The sequence below is a fragment of the Cephus cinctus genome, unplaced genomic scaffold (genome assembly GCF_000341935.2).
Source record: "Cephus cinctus unplaced genomic scaffold, Ccin1 Ccin1_scaffold0167, whole genome shotgun sequence".
In the NCBI taxonomy this organism is placed as follows: Eukaryota; Metazoa; Arthropoda; class Insecta; order Hymenoptera; family Cephidae; genus Cephus; species Cephus cinctus.
In genome coordinates this window covers 24,944-41,615 of record NW_014332891.1, presented here as the reverse complement: position 1 = coordinate 41,615, position 16,672 = coordinate 24,944, and the positions used below count along the sequence as shown (strand labels likewise).

At 41.1% G+C, this 16,672-nt stretch overlaps 1 long non-coding RNA gene across 1 annotated transcript in view; it reads left to right on the top strand.

Annotated features, from left to right (window-relative positions):
- Window positions 1–15,935, top strand: part of LOC107263853 — an 87,512-nt gene extending 71,577 nt beyond the window's left edge. The window contains exon 5 of the long non-coding RNA XR_001536776.2: window positions 15,672–15,935. This is a non-coding gene — a long non-coding RNA (uncharacterized LOC107263853). The remainder of the gene's footprint in view (window positions 1–15,671) is intronic.
- Window positions 15,936–16,672: the final 737 nt, after the last annotated feature.

Below are 16,672 nucleotides of genomic sequence, written 5' to 3'. Positions count from 1 at the left end.
GGGGGGGGGGGGGGGGGGGGTAACGTTCCTTGATACTGGTAGCGACGCTTTCCCGGATTCTACCTAGTAGTAATGGCCCTGGCATACCTCCTGGGGTAAACTATGCGTGTAATATGCCGGATTATTTTACTCCCGGCTTCTCTAACCGAGACCGGAAGCTCTCTTCTGGCCGATGCGGAGACTCGACGGCATCTTCAAAACTTTAACCTCAAGTTTACGGTGATGCATTGCTGATTGTTCCTGTCTGGTTAGGAATTGAGCTTTTACGTTTACGTATCACAGTTTTCTTCTGTCAATTCGCGTCACGGGTTACGCTTACGAAGCGTCTAATCTATATCAGTGGGATATTTATGGAGGTTGTTTTTTTTTTTTATTTTTCAATCACGTTTCCAGATTTGTGAATCACGCGTTTATTTATCTTGTACCAGACGAACGAGATATATGTATATATATTATTAAACCTCAGGTTAGTATATACATAAAAATGTTATAAAAATGATTCAACAATAGGCTTTTTTAATAGTTCTCGAGGAGTTCTATAGTTGCTGATAGGTTTTAATAATAGTTCTGCTGCGTAACATCGTTAAAATATGAACTTTCCAAAAATTGAGGTGGTACACGGGTGTCAGCTCCAGCACCGCACTTTATTAAAATATCTTAAAAATGATTCAAAAATAGGCTTTTTTAATAGTTTTCGAGGAGTTCTATGGTTGCTGATAGGTTTTAACAATAGTTCTGCTACGTAACATCCTTAAAGTACGAATTTTCGAAAAATTGACTAGCTGCACGTGTGTGGAGCTCCAGCACCGCACTTTTGTTAGAATCTCTTATATGCCGCAACTAGGGTTTAATAATAATCCTAAAGCTGCATCCACAGCACAGTCCCCAGCAACGTATCTTGAACCCTAGTACAAAATATCCCAAATGTTCTAAACACTGCGCAACAATCCTGCGAGTCCTAAGGAAGCAATTAGATCCGCATGAAACTTTAGGAACTTTCTAAGGACTCTCTTTCCTCTCTGTCTTTCTCTACAGCCATATCTCACTCTCTCACTTACTTTCTCAATTCTTTCCTCTCGTATTATTTATCTGTCCACTTTGTTCCACCCGTTAGCTTTTATCGTCATATTCCTTGACCGTCTCGTAAACTTACTATATAATATGACGACTTGGCCCTCGAACCAAATAACTTTCTGAAAGAGCCTGTACTCGCAGTAGCTCCCCTAATGAATTAATTATCTTCATCTTCATCCTATACGAGATGAAATCTAAATCGGTTTTAGCCACAGCTTCCATTTCATTATCTATATTAACTACCCTTATTCCCTGAAGCGTCTCGTTCCAGCCTATTCCAGCCCTTAACGCCTTCCTCGCGGGGGATGACAGTTGTCAAAAGGACCAGGACCAAACTTCTCTTTCGCAAGCTACTCATGCTTGTAGGTGCTTCTAGGTCACAAGATCCGGTCCATGTCAGTCGTGTACAAAAGGAAGATGCTGCTCGTATCATAGGGGTTGATCAAACAGAGATGATTTTCACTCGAATAATATGAAACTGTTGCCATCAGCCAGTACGGTGCTAAGAATTGCATGTATTTCATCATCTTAATTTAACATATGGTCCATTTCGAAATCATAGTGGAACTGCATCGGGATGCACTTTTAACGTTGCACCCGTTGCAGTTCCATTGAAATACATGGAATTCGATTTTATCCAGTGCAATCACATTTATTCGACGCGGGGGATTAGGAAATTTCTTTGATCGTTTTCATCTGAAATGAAATTCTGATTAAATTTTTTTTTTTGTTTTTCTAGCCAATTTGATTTTCACTATTTAACGCGGAGTGTCCGTTATCATTTTACTCGAAAATGAGGTAGTGTCTCGCGTTTCGTTGGCTGACCGCGTAGCAGTGGCGGGAATATTCGAATCGCCCGCCGAATCGTCGGGAGCGTCGTCGACGTCGATTCAACTGAATAATCAGCAGGAACAGAGGAGTAATCAAAATCCGACTGAAATCCCAATGCAAATACGAGATTAAAAGACACTCGGCTCTAATTCGCTGAGCGACTTCGTGTTCCACTAATTGCACCCCCGTCCAACCCCCATACCTAGTCCTATTTAAACCCCTCGAGACTTCTAACCATCCCCTTTCGTTTTAACTATCTTTATTTTTTTTTTTTTTTTTCCCTTAACTACCCTCGGATTCTTATTCTGATATACTTTGCTTGGCTGAGTCGGTGGGGTTGGTACCTACCCCTAAGATTTTCCATAGGAAGGGAGTCAGCTCTGCGTAACGCGGATTTCTTATTTCCATCGTTTCTTGCTCTTATTACGTTTTCTCTCTATTTCTTCGTTTTATTAACTTTCATTCATTTCGCTACTTTGGTTTTTTGTACCGCCGACCCCTTGTCGTTGCTCGACTTTAAACTCCGCACTTACTTTTTCTTGACTTTTTGCATTTTTTTTTTTATTTTTTATTTTTTTTTTTCAAAAATTCAATCTACGATCCAGAAGCCGATATATCGATATTAGCAATTGAGATTGACTGTGGTAACGTTGCCGATGAAATTATTGAAAATTTTATTAATACTCGACGAACCCCAGACGATCGGGAATTGTTGAATTTTTTTTGCCCTTTTTTTATAAAATTTATTTACATTCACCCCATTACTCCATTATCCGGCCTTCGTATTAATAATTCTAATGACAATCGTCCTTTTCGTACGTTAAGTATACCTGTATATTATTCTTCATGATATCGACCCACGACCAAACGAAAAAGCTTTTAAACAAAACTCCTATTTAATAACTTCTCTATGACGCAAATTGAGACCGATAAAATATTAACTTTGCATTTTCTATATGGACGCTATACGTTTAACGTTGCTCGAAGCCAATTACGAATGGCCAATTGATATAGCGGTACAGTCGTTATAAAAAATTTTATTTACTACTCAAACAGTCCAGTTATCAAATTAATCATCGCGAAGTGGCCTATATCGGGAGGGGCAATTGAATTTGACTGTATTCATAAAATATATATCTCAATTATCAATAACCCATTAATCGATCAAGTTATCAGATAAAAATAAAATTTACCCTATTTCTCCCTATTGTCAATTTTCCTTATAAACAAATTATCAATCCAATCGTCGATCCTATCGTTATAATAAAGTTGGATGCCGCCAAGTTCGTTGACATTCGATAAACGTTATCACCACATTTTTCCACGTTTACGTGTAATCTTTTTTTCTTTTTTTTTTTTTTCACAATCGACTCACCGTGACTATAAATCTTATTGGTGCCTTCGTCGGCGAGTGCGTAAGCATTCCTTGTCCGTATCGCGAGGCCAGGAGCGTACATTGGGCATTCTGAGGGTTCGAGTCAGGGCGTGGTAGAATTTAATATTCGATCGAATTGATATTCCTATCGTTCCCAGTAGCATCCGAACTGAGTTTTCTCATTCTTTCTCTCTGTCTCTATCCTCCTCCAGAGCCCACCTATTTCATCGTCTTATCCAATCTTCCGTCTCTCTCCCGCCCCCCATCAGCCATTCATTGCTACGGATCTGAATTTCTAATTGCTTGTTCGTTTCCACGAGATACGAAATTCGGATCAGCCTTCACCCGGAACTCGTATATGTCCATTATGGTGCAAGTGATGGTATTTGGTGTGATAAAAAAAAATTGATGATTACAAAATTTATAAAAAATTAAAATCTCGGTACTTTCGACGGATGCTGCGCGAGTAAGATGATATACGGTGGTAGCACGTAACGAAGCGGAGACGCTTTGAGAGTGAAAAGTGAAGGGAAGCCGTATTACGCAATCACGATAAAAGACAGTATCGCCCTAATGAGGAAGTGCCGTGGGGCGACTCTTTTTTTTTTTTTTTTTTTTTTTTTTTTTTTTTTTTTTTTTTTTTTTACTGCGGCTGCATACGATGAAGATCACTTACTTGTTACGGTGGACCGTAAAGAGTTTCCGAAGTAATAAAGCGAAGCCACCGTATAAAAGTCAATGAGCCACCTGGCGGGAAAGATGGGAACAAGGACGCCGAGTATCGGGAAGATAAAACGCGAACCTTATGGATTATTAAAAAATTCTACGATCCTTAAAACCATTTTTCAATAGACTCTATCAACCTGAGTGGATCCACGGGTTGGGCTAGGTAGCGCAATCACGTTAATCAGCAATCACTTTGCCGTATTATAAATGACAGATAAATTATTATTTTTTATATCTATTAACAACGAAATTGCGTCATTGGATCATCATGATATTTCAAATTGATTAAGAGTTATGACCTATCGAAATTGAATCTACAGGTCAGGCAATTCGAGAAAGGGTATTGCCTACGATTTCATATTTAATGTCTCTGTCTTTGTCTTACGCACGTAAATACGCATAAGCCTCTCTCTCTCGCACTCGCGGCGGGTATAGGAAATTCGAAAAATCTCAAGAATTCTTCCGATCTTATCCCTCGATCAATTTGCGTTATTGTGAAATGAACGAGCCGAAAAAACAAAAAACTTGAATTTTTTTTGGTAGGTCGGTATATTATTTTCAATAATATTGTTTTTCATATATATTCGCACACGGAGGGATGTCGCGTAGGTTAACTGCAGATGCACTTCTCGTGCATCCGAATCTTGCATTACTCCTGCGAGCATACGGGCAAACGGCAATAACCCAAGACCGAAGGAAATATTCGAAGTTTTCGAAAGATCGTGATCTCAGGCGTGCCAAAGATTCGGCAGTCCGTACACGCCCGGTCCATTCGGTAACAGAAAGCGCCTAAGGATTGATCTCGGTAAAGCCGATTAAATTGAAGCCAACTTGCGTACACCGAGTTGCCGTGGAATATCCAATAATAGACACAGCCCGTGTCCTTTCGCTTCATTCGTACCAAATCACGCGCAGCCACTTTATCACGTAGATAATCCAATATGCAATATAAGGAAGAATCGAATCTCGTATGAAAATATGAGAAAGAAAAAATAAAAACACAAAAAATTTTTCATCCCCTACATCATTGATAAAGATAACAATTTTCAACCCCCATCACTGGTATCAACCCTCTCGAGCCACTCTATTAAATTCCATCGAGCGAGCATCCCCCTTAAATCTATAAGATCTTTCAATTAACCAGAAACACCCGTCAACAAACGTTATACCTATATATAGACTAATATTCCCAAGGTACAGCATCCCAAAGGACCAGCACAAGTATAAATCTTCCGGAAATCGATCTCGCTAATGACACCGGAAATCCTTGAGTACTAAAATAGTACTACGAGATCCCATATGCCCCTGTGGCGAGGGAATCGATACGTTACGCAATCGTATGTAAAATATGTACACGTATGTGTACATATATGCACGAACTGCGTACAGGCACCTAAGAGATGGATTCTCCTGTCCCATCTTCCCCTTTTACCTTCATTTCCGTACGAACAGTTCTATCTATATCCAGGTACCGTCATGCGTGTAACACACGTGACGCGCGCGTCACGTATGACACGTAGGAAATATCACGTATCTCGTAGCTGTATACGTATAGGATATAGCGTATGTTTAATATTTTCGTTTGAGCGTATACAGACGTGTGGGCACTTGGAGGTCACATGAGGTGAGGGTCAGCGCACATGCGCTCACCTTTATTGGGCAATATATTTCTTCGTATCACGTCGTGCCGGGGCCGAAGTCAAGCTGGTTCGACCCCCGATTACCCTTACGATAACTTATCGTACAATCAGCGAGATGTGACGTGACGCACGCCTGCCTGTCCTCCGTATTCATCGTGCTGCCTGCGTGCTATACCTATATCCTACGTCCTGTCACACATGTGGGAAAGAAGCGCTACGACCTCCGCGCACCGGCACGCTTTGCCCTTTGTATTTATTTAATTAATAGACAATCGAACGATTGTCAAACATCTGTCAGTTTCGTTTCCACGTGGCAAACGGTGACACGGCTGTCAGATCGTTTAACGTGCCTAATAGCCACTAGACACGTGAAAGTAATACTTTTGACGTTTGGGAAAAAAAAATTTTTTTTTATTTTTTTTTATACTATCGGATTTAATAGTTTGATTTTTTATGTGGAATCAGAGAGAAAAAAATTGTTATTTCTTTGCAAAAAAAAACGCGAATTTTTTCTCTTATCGGATTTGACAACCGGTGGGGCACGTGGTACAGGGTAGGCTGTGTTAAAATTTAACTCACGGCCTGAAACTTGAAGAGGACTCCGTCATCGGTAACGTCTTGAACCTAATAAGTTTGGCTTATCTCAAGTTGCGAAATAAGAGTACGTCATTTGAGGTTTAACGAGGGGGGGAAGTCCTTATCAGTTGGATCCACACAGGGCACGAGGTATACATATACAACGGGGAGTCGCGAAATCTTTAAAACGTCAAAACGTTATAAGTGATAGTTGAGTCCCCGGTTACAGCTTAAGACACGTAATCGTATCCATTTAGGTAAAAAGTAATTTAGGTAAAAGACTGCGAAATTTGTCAGCCTTATTTTTAACGGCATAAAAATCATCTTAAATTTCTGTCGAGGCTCGTGACTTCTCGGCGAAAAAAAAGAAATCCACGTTCGGTAAATTTTTCGCGTATACTTTTTCATTTACGCATAGGCCTAATTTTACCAGCACCTCGGGGCAAAACGACCCAGTAAACGTATTTACAGCAACGTCCTCACGCAATTCTCACATCCTCCGCGTACATAAAAAACGACGAATCTCGAATATGAAATTATCATATAAACGAAAGATAACGTAGCGCGAAACTAGGTTGAAAAAAAAAATTGATAAAAAAAATTATAAATAATTCATATGATAAAATTAATAATTCCATTTAACTCACCGTGCATGGAATAATCTCCACATGAGAAAGTCTTTAAAATGGACCCGTAAAAAGTTTGTCAAAAAAAAAATAATTGATGCACAATCAAAGGCCATAAATATAAATATATATAAATTAGTAAACTGTAAAGGGTAAAAACAAAAGTTAGTAAAAAAAAGATCCAAGACAAAGCTATTAAGATTTCATATCGGTCCAGAGCCAATCCCATTGGACTGAAATGGGTGAGTGGGGGGTATACTCGGTGCCCTACAATTTACATGAACCATAATTCATTTCATTGCCGATAAATAACGCTAATGACAGCTGAATGGCTGGGAAGGAGAGAACAGCGGCCAACAAGGGCAGCCGCGTACAACTCCTGGCTCGTGTCTTGAGCAGAATACCGAACATTCACCATTTGGCCGTATCCCCTATTAGACGTAGAAGATCAATGCAGACGGATCGTTGAATTTCTATACGTACAAGCATTCCACGATAAGCGACAACGGGTAGCCGAAGTATGCGCGAAACCCAATAAGCAAGATAAAATAAAAAAAAGGCGTATAAAAAAGGTAACTAAAGCTAATCGTTTCTATTAATCGTTAGTTTTCACGCTAGATTTCATTAAAGATATTCGTAATGCCCGATCTTCAACGAGCCGATAGGCGTCGGTATCGCCGATTGTAAATTCCCCCCTTGTGTACTTACAGATAAATGCGCCTATATACACCAATCGGTTCTTACGACCAGTACTGTAAAGCTATATAGATACAGTTACAGTGGCAATAACAGTAGCCGAACCGATCAGAGCAACGATTCCGCATTGTTCTACAGCGGCAATAAATGTCAGTCGCTCGCGTTCATGTGGGTTCGCCAAAGGCACGCTTTTCTTATATGTAAACCATGTCCGCGAATCGTCCTGCAGGTATTAGGACGCTGCGACCATCGTTGACCATATTTACGGTACATGAAAACGATTTTTTCGGTTCCTTGAGCCCGAGAGGAAAAAAATTCAAAATGGACCAATCAGAATCGTAGGTCAAATTTTGACTTCCGGTAAAACCAGCGTGCAGGACGTTTCGCGATATCCGTCGAATAATTCGTGAAAAAAAAATGTAGTGTACTGGTTCGAAAAAAAAATTCATTTAATTAAGATAAGGGAAGCGACGTTAAACAACGTCGTTTTATCCGTATCAGTGATCCCCGATAAGAATGCACACTCCGTACGTGCATATGATAAATGCATAAGAGCATAAATGATAATACGACTACCGTATAGATAAAAACGTTAATATTTTTCCGGCCCTCTAACGCATGCCATTCGTCTTGTCGACGACATCGATTAATTGCAAACTCCCCATGAGGCGAATCGTGCCCATTGCGCATACATGCCATACGTACGCGTGTTCTCAATTTCATATTCATATCCGACAAGATGGGAATTCGGTACCGTCTCTTTCACCCTGGAGGTAGTACTATACTCGTATATATGAATCGATTCAACTCCACGTATGTCACATATGACCGATTCGACTTCCACGTGAAATCACGTATGCTTGTAATTTTGAGTCCTGACGACCTTCGTCGTACTCGAATTGCGTAAATTATGATGAAAGACCAGGATTCTGGGTGGCTGGACCAGGAGTCCCAGCCAGCCGAGAAGATGCAACGTGATAGTAAAACATGACGCGGAAGTCGAACTCCAGGACGGACAAGTAGGACAACCGTGCTACTTGCTGGTATCCCACTTGCAAAGTCTCTCTTACACGATCGTATATCGTGTGACACGGCAGCGGGTTGCATAATTGCTCGTTACAGGAACGATCCCTTTTTCCAGCCTAGTGTGCAACTTCGGAGCGTTCCTTTTGGCCGTAGCCGAAGGTGTCGTGAATCTTTAAACTTTCGAGTTACAGGTGCGACCGACTCACGTGCTCGGTGCATATATAGGCTGTTATCATGTAAGTACACCCATGTAGGAGGCACGGACCTGAAACAACGTAGGAGAGTATAGCGTGTGTATAAAGGCACTGCGAGAGGAGGACAGAAGGACGCTGAGCATCGCGACGCTTTAACGACCTGTATAACAGTATCTTTCTACTGAATAAGTATACCTATATATCAATAACCTTTGATACGCAGGTCAAAGGTCACTTTTCTATATTGCCATTGATCCTTGTACGGATGGATCCGGTCGGTGCTGTGACATACGTAAATTATATTTTTATTAATAATTATAAAAATTATTGATTACGACCTCACCTGGGTCAACGGTCGATCGTTCGCTTATCAAATTAAAAGATTTCTGGATTTGATATCGGTACTGTGCAGATCGGCTGGAATACCTTGTTGTGACACGATAGTCGTCGATTCTGGTTCGCGATAACTCCGGCGTGACCTGCCAGATTAATTAACTGGGGGGTCGCGCTGGGTATCTGGAGTCTTGCAAGAAGGTTGCTTTCCGAGTTCCTCCGATCCCCAAGAGAGAAACAGGGTAAAAGACGGAAGAGACAAGGGAGGGTTTGGTGGCAGTGCGATGGGAATGGGGGTGGGTTGGATGCGAGTGAGGGGGATGAAGCTGGGGGGGGATTCTCACAAGATAGATCGTACTACTCCGTTCACGGCCTTATTACATCGTAAATTCCCGCTTAGTGATGGATAACATTAAGCCATCGGCTACGACAAATTACTTAACTCCGCCGATATCAGGTGCACCCGGTATTGCTTGTTCCGGAAGTTTTTTTTTTTTTTTTTTTTTTCAGCGCGAAACTTGACTCGATACATGGATGTGTCGATCGATTGATTTTAGACACCCTGTAGAGTGGAGTGATAATTGTTTTTTTTTTTCCTATATGGAAAAGGTATTGCCAATTTGTTTGTAAACTTAGACATATTTTGTGGGGGTGTGACGTAATTTTTTTTTTTACATGCGAAAGCAAAACTAGTCATTTTCATTAGAGCGACTGATGTGCCTAATTGTGGGGAGTGATCGTGGGCCGAGTACGCGAAGGCCATTAGTGGCACTCGTGGCGCACGTGAAAGATTGAAAAGATGATTTAATTTAACATAACCTCCCATGGTGAGGTCGCGTGTTTTAATTTGGACCAACGTATGACAGGGTTTTCCTTTTATTTTTAATGTCCACCTCGTGCTTCCGGTACGCGTCGCGTTCGCCCGTGCTTTTGGGTTACAGCTGGGAAAAGCTCCCGTGAGACTCCTCGAGCGTCGTCTACATGGATAACGTTTTTACGGCCGTTTGAAATTTTTCTGTCTCGACGTACTTACGGTGTACGCGTAGTATAATGTATGCATAATACTTGCAAGTATCTCAGACTGCAGTGTTTTTTTATTTTTTTTCTCTTCGCTTCTCCACACATTTTCCTTACCTCTATTTCCCGGTCGAGCGAAGCTTAGGAACTTTTAGTTGGCAATATGTCCGTTTAAGTTTCCGCGTAACGGCCGGCGAGCTGCACCCGAAGCTTTTTCCCGTCGGATATAAGAAGCAATCGAGTGACTGGAGGGAATTGGAAATGCACGTCAGGCAGTGAATAAAGTCGATCGGTTCGTATATTAAAAAAATTCCTCGTTATAGATACCTTCGGGCCCGTATGGAGAATCTCTATCGTACGATCCAATGAGGAACTCGGATTGATGCATCTCCTCTTTGTTTGGCTACGTTCAATAAATACCTGAAGCCGTTTCCCGTGACATGTGCCGCATGTACATGCTTATATGAACCAGCACACGTACGTCTATCCGTATAGCGCATAATATTATACATATACTATATACAGCGTATGCATATTCCTACATATACAGCATTCCAGCAGGCAATCTCGACGTTATTGGTCATCGATATCCGAATCACACATTTCCATAAGTGTGCATATATGCACGTGTGTATATATCACTGAATTAGTCGGGAAATGCAGTCCGACGGAATTCTCATCAACTCTTTTGAAAATATCCAGCTTTTGTCTAAAATTTGCTCCTCGTCATATTGCACCTGAGAAGGAAAAACATGTTTTGCTTTTTTTTCATATTTCTTTTTAATTCCGTACTAGCCCACCATACTTACCTACAGTCCCTATTACCATTAAATTTCACCGGGTCGAGTTTCTGCACGACAGTGATCCGAATATTTGGGCTGAATTCACGCTCGGAGCAGGTGCTGCCATCTGACTCGTTTAACTGTCGTGATTTCAGAATAGGAACCCATTCGTTTTAATTCTCGATGTCATTAACGTTTACGGGAGTATTCGATGCCTGTTGTCGAAGTTGCTCGACAGTGGCGCCACCGTCGACAATGCGTTAAGAGGCATCGTTTCTGTCGGCAAGGAAACGGGGACGGAGATTGAAGGAAGGCGAAAAAAAAATCGTATCTACTCGCTACTGTTTCTACGTTATTGCTCGCCACAGATTTCCCAATGCAATTCTCTTGGAGAGGTAGGAAATGTCCACTCTCTCGCGTCCACCACTTGCACGATAAAAAGAAAAATCCGATAGCGACACGGCACTCTCGACGTACCGTTGACGACTGCAGCGCCGCGCCCGGCGATTTCCCGTAGCACTGCAAGCACGTAACTCAGCAGAGAAAATATGCGTCGCGCGAATCAACAAACATGGAAATTATCGGTGGCTCGTGAAGAGCAAAAGATCTTTCCGGAGAAGTACGATTATCTCGTGCGTCATACGCCAGCTGAAATACGATCGGCGGACGATGCTTTTAGACGTAATTTACATGCGGGGTAGTGGCACGAGAAACAATCGAAATCCTACGTCGCCACGGTGAAAATCGCTCGTTGAGAATGCATCCGACAGGTATTTAATACACATTTGATAATAGATTAAACTCAAACGCGTATTATCGTCTGAAATTTATGGGCAAATAGCCTCTGCCAGGTATCTGCACGAAATCCCGATGCAGCGGCAATGTACCCGTGCAATGCCCACGATAAATATATGTATATTCGACAGACGAAAAAACACACAAATCAAATTTACAATAAAACTTCGTCACCTGACTGTAATACCGACCGTCCAAGTCAAATAAAAGTTACCGACGTAGCTGCCGAACGGGCTTGAAATCTCATGAAAAGTCAAAGCAAAGCGAACAACGATTTCTAGGTTATTTCAGCGCACGATGTATACGCTCGTGTATACGTACAGGTAAGTTGCGCCTATACTGCGTTTATTGATTACGGGAGCGCGAGGGATGCATTTCAAGCCGCGAATGCAATTTTGCGCGTTCACTTAGTTCGTCGAGCGCGTTGGAAAGTACCATTCGGCCCACCGACCGCGATACGATAACTGCAATGCACTCTATCATATCTCCACGAAAGGTAGATAATAATCTCCCCTCATACTTCTGCACAATGCAAATTTAATTAAATGGAACATCCTGACGGCGAATGTCCCAACCCCTTTCGTAACACAATACTGGGTTGTACTTAGCACTGATACTGTATACTGGCTACCAGTATTATGCATATATATATATATTCATCATTTCATTCCATGAAATATACTCACTTTACACAAATATCATTATGCCTATTACTCATGATAGAATAATTTAATACTCGTTACAGAGGAAAATAATTTCCTAATTGTAATTCCGCTAGACGATTGTTACGCAATATGTTTTAACAGTACCCTATGAATATTCTCATTCATACCAAGCTGGGAATATGTCGAAATATGAGTATTAAGCTTTTTTTTAAATACCAACCATAAAATTGTATTATCAATGGGAGAATATGGCATTCTGCAATTCTCACATGGGAATCATCTCTAAAAAGCTATCCGCGATTCTTTTATTCGCGTTGAATGAAAATCTGTGGCTTTTTTTTTCATACTCTGCCAAAGCGACGATCTTAAGGATTCGATAAGTATTCTACTATTCAATATAACGCGTGACCCTGCGTGAAATATTAATTTACGACGAATTCAGCCTCGGTCTAATAAACAATAATAAAAATTGATAAAACGACAATATTTTCCTTAAATGCGGCAACGTTTCCTAAACCCTTATCTGCCTGTACCCGCGATATACGTTTACATGGCAATAATTTGCATTTGAAAAACGAAATGGGGCAATATGGGAAATTGAAAAATTAAAAAAAAATAACCTTCCCCTTTATGGCAACTGCTTGGTTCCTTGAAGTATCCTTATTTTCACGTAATCATACACCCGGCAGAATTGCATTACCGTGAGTCCGCGAAACTGCAGTTTTTCACTTAACGTTAACATGCTCGAAAGGTATATAAAATATTTTCATACGTTATTTTAAATTTTACAATCAACCCCCTTGGCAATTGCTATTTATGCTTGTCGATTACTAGATAGCACTATTGAGAATAATGCATCGTCGAATTCCTGCGAGACAGTAACTTTGATAAATTAATCAAATTCTTCCTAAAATATATTTTATACGTTGAATTTACATACAATATATACCAGACGCCCTTAACCTTACGGTCTGCCGAGTATCAGTGTTACCATAATTTTTACTTTTCGTTGAAGTACAGTGGGAAAGATTTTTCAGGAGCATCAAGTAGTACACTGGATATACCGTAGAGCGGCCAGAAATGTGTACTCGTTTTAAACATGAACGTTCCGCCGTGCAGTACTCGTTAAAACTCATTTACCGCATTCCGCCATAAGATACGAAATTCGCAAGAAATACTGTCGCAGAATTCATTTCCGCGAACCAACACACTCCCGTGTATATCAATAACGAGTGGATACGCGGAGTGGTGAACACGGGCAGAAGTAAAAAAACAAAAAAGGAAAAAATAAAAAAAAATGAAATGAAGGGTGACTAAAAAAATTATGAATAAAAAAAACGTCCATAAGTAAATACAGCAGATACCGTACGGGGGGATCCGTCTATATCGAATAATGATAATACGAACGAAAGCGTCGGGACGCTCTTTCGCATGAATTCACAGAAGAGTCGCCATTCCTCGGGGAAAAGTTGAAAAACATGAATTAATTTTACGCAATTCCTACTGTACATATTCAACTTCGTTCGGCTGTAAAATACACGGACGTAAGACATCCTAACAACGAAACCAATTGAAAGTCCAAGTCCTCCCAGTTTACCGTTATACAGGACGGCGTTCAGCGATCAGGAAACAAGTCGAACCTCCAGTACATTTTCTACGTGTCAGTGACTAGGCGTAAAGGAGAAGAAGAGATGGAGAAAGAAAAGAAAGCAAAAAGAAAAGAAAAAAGTATCTCCAAGAGAAATCCTTAGATCGGACGTTTCGCAGTCGATTGGCTAAACGAGGTGCCAGTAGTTAAGGAATGACACGATCAGACTTATTAGATAGAAAGTCCACGTGTCCGGTAGCTGTCATTTAATATACAGGGTGACCGGGAAGAAACGTTACTTTTAATAGAAATCAATTTTTCCTCCTCCGATTCTCATACAACCGGATGCTTCCTGAACTACGTAGAGGATGTCAGCGTCGTTGGTTGACGTCGGTCCAGTGTCAAACAGTGTCCGGCGACAAATTGAGCCCCGAGCGTCGCGACGCTCTGACGTTCATCTGCTGTTTACGGAGGCTGTTAATTACCTGGATCCAACCGTCAGACACGACTTGGCGTGGAGTAGCTTAACTGCTGTTGCGTCCGCTGTACGGTACCCTTACTGGTACTCCCTTTACCTACCCTTACCTACCCTTGGATATGGGATTGCATGCAAATCACATGGACAGTGCAGTGGCAGCAGAAACTCAGCACAATTCCTGGTCCAGACGTGCACCTTGCGCTGCTGAGGATTTCTCACCAAGGATGCTGTAAATCACTCTTACGCCACTGTCTAAGAGAATTTAGTTCCTGGCCAATTGAATGCAGTTCTACATGCACTTTATACAGTTTGTACAGGCACGTCTACCTGTATGTAAATTGAAGGCCTATACCTTCCAGTAAATAAGACTGGTTTGGTTTGATGTCACTGAACGTATTTTTTAGCCGGGTATAATTCGTTATGAAGATTGATTAAAAAATTATAAATTCATCCCGAGTCATCATTGAATTACTGTGGATTAAAATGGACCGGATTTCTCGCGAGATAAATCTCCAGTTTATACCGTGATCCCTTGCAATTAAATCTTGTTGATCGATATGGATAAGTGGATACGGATTTTTGTATACGTAAAATTGACCAAAATATATATATGACTCTTCTGGACGATTAACGAATCAAGTTGAACCTGATGACGTTCGCCGTATAGGACGATGAGATGATTTCAGCGATGCGTCCTAGCAGGAGCAAGGTACTGATCGGATGAGATGCTGCGTCAGGAGCATGGGGAGAGGCAGACTTGTAATGAAACAGGTGGCGATCCTGTTCACCTTGAGAGCACCATGAAAAATTGCACCTGTCCCATAACGCCATGGTCCACAGTCCCATGGTCCTTAAATTTTCGTTTGGTCCTGTTCCTGGGTTATTTATAGGATACGCCTTGCTTGGAATAATAATCAGCGAGGTTATCATTGGTTCAATCAATAAAATACTATGACCAATCCCTGTAGAGTTAACTTTTCCAGATTGCCTATCTTCGTATCGCGTTAAGCTGGCTGGAATGTGGGCGGCAATGCGTGTATCGGTAATGCGATCCCATAAGGATCCAAGAGTTTCTTCACCGGCGCCATTATCGGATCGAAAGGCTGTTCTCAATAGGCTTTGCAAGTTATTCGTAATTAAATGGAATTTTTTTTTTATAAAAAATTTAAATCCCACGTCAGGAGTTCGACCGTAATATTTAATTTTCATTTGAAATATTAACGCGCATTACGTCACTCGTTCCTTACAGGACGAACGAAGGATCTACGGAGACAATGAAAAGTTATTTTTCAAAAGCGTCGAAATACCGAAGAAAATCTTCTTATATCCGGGGAAATAAGAATTTGGCCAGGCTAAGAGGATTTCACGTGTTCGCCTACTGGATCGGACGGCTTTTGCAGTGGCAAATGTTGGAATTGCGGAAATCCGAGATGCCATAATTTCATCAGGCCCTTACAGTCTACGGAGTAAAGCGACAGGTCGGCCAGTGAGCGGACGAAGTGGCCAGCTGTAAAAAGATGCAAGTACAAAATTATTTTCCTATTCAAGCTTATACCTACACAGATCTTATTTCTACACCAGATACGAAAAGGATGCACCTATAACACGGGATGCTGTGGGTCCTTTATAAGATCCTATTGAGAAGTCAGACTCCTTGAAATTCTGTCCATTACCTGAAAATCCCAGGAATCACATAGTACGAGAGCAAAAAAGGTATATGTGAACTTTGAGAGCTCCAGAAGAGTTTTCGGTCCATTACGAGAAAATGACTGGAACTAAGGGAAAAGGATTCGCAAAGTTACTCCAAGCAGGAGAAAACCTCAACTGGTTAAATCCTTTCAGCACGCGAATGAAATAGTCGCCGTCCTTTGAAGAACACGGTACTCGACGTCTAATGAAAAGTCCGGATTTTTTGGGATAAATTCATCATCCGTTCGTAAGGATCAAAGAAGAGGACTGCAGCCATACTAAATGGCGTACGGAGACGTAGGATAGAAAGAGAAAAAATTTTCAAAATAATTTTAAGTAAAAAAATTTTTATTTTTAAAAAATATTTCCAATCTCCGTACCAACTGTACCTCTGTATTCTTTCTACGTATCGAAAAGCCACGCCGTGACTATAGACTAATCCGAAATTCCCCATTGATTTACGTCTCCGGCTATTGTTCGTGCAAGAATAATATTGGACCGCTTGCGGTTACGTAAGGAAGTCCATTTCCCGTGATCTAACAATGCGATGGCGTGAGACGG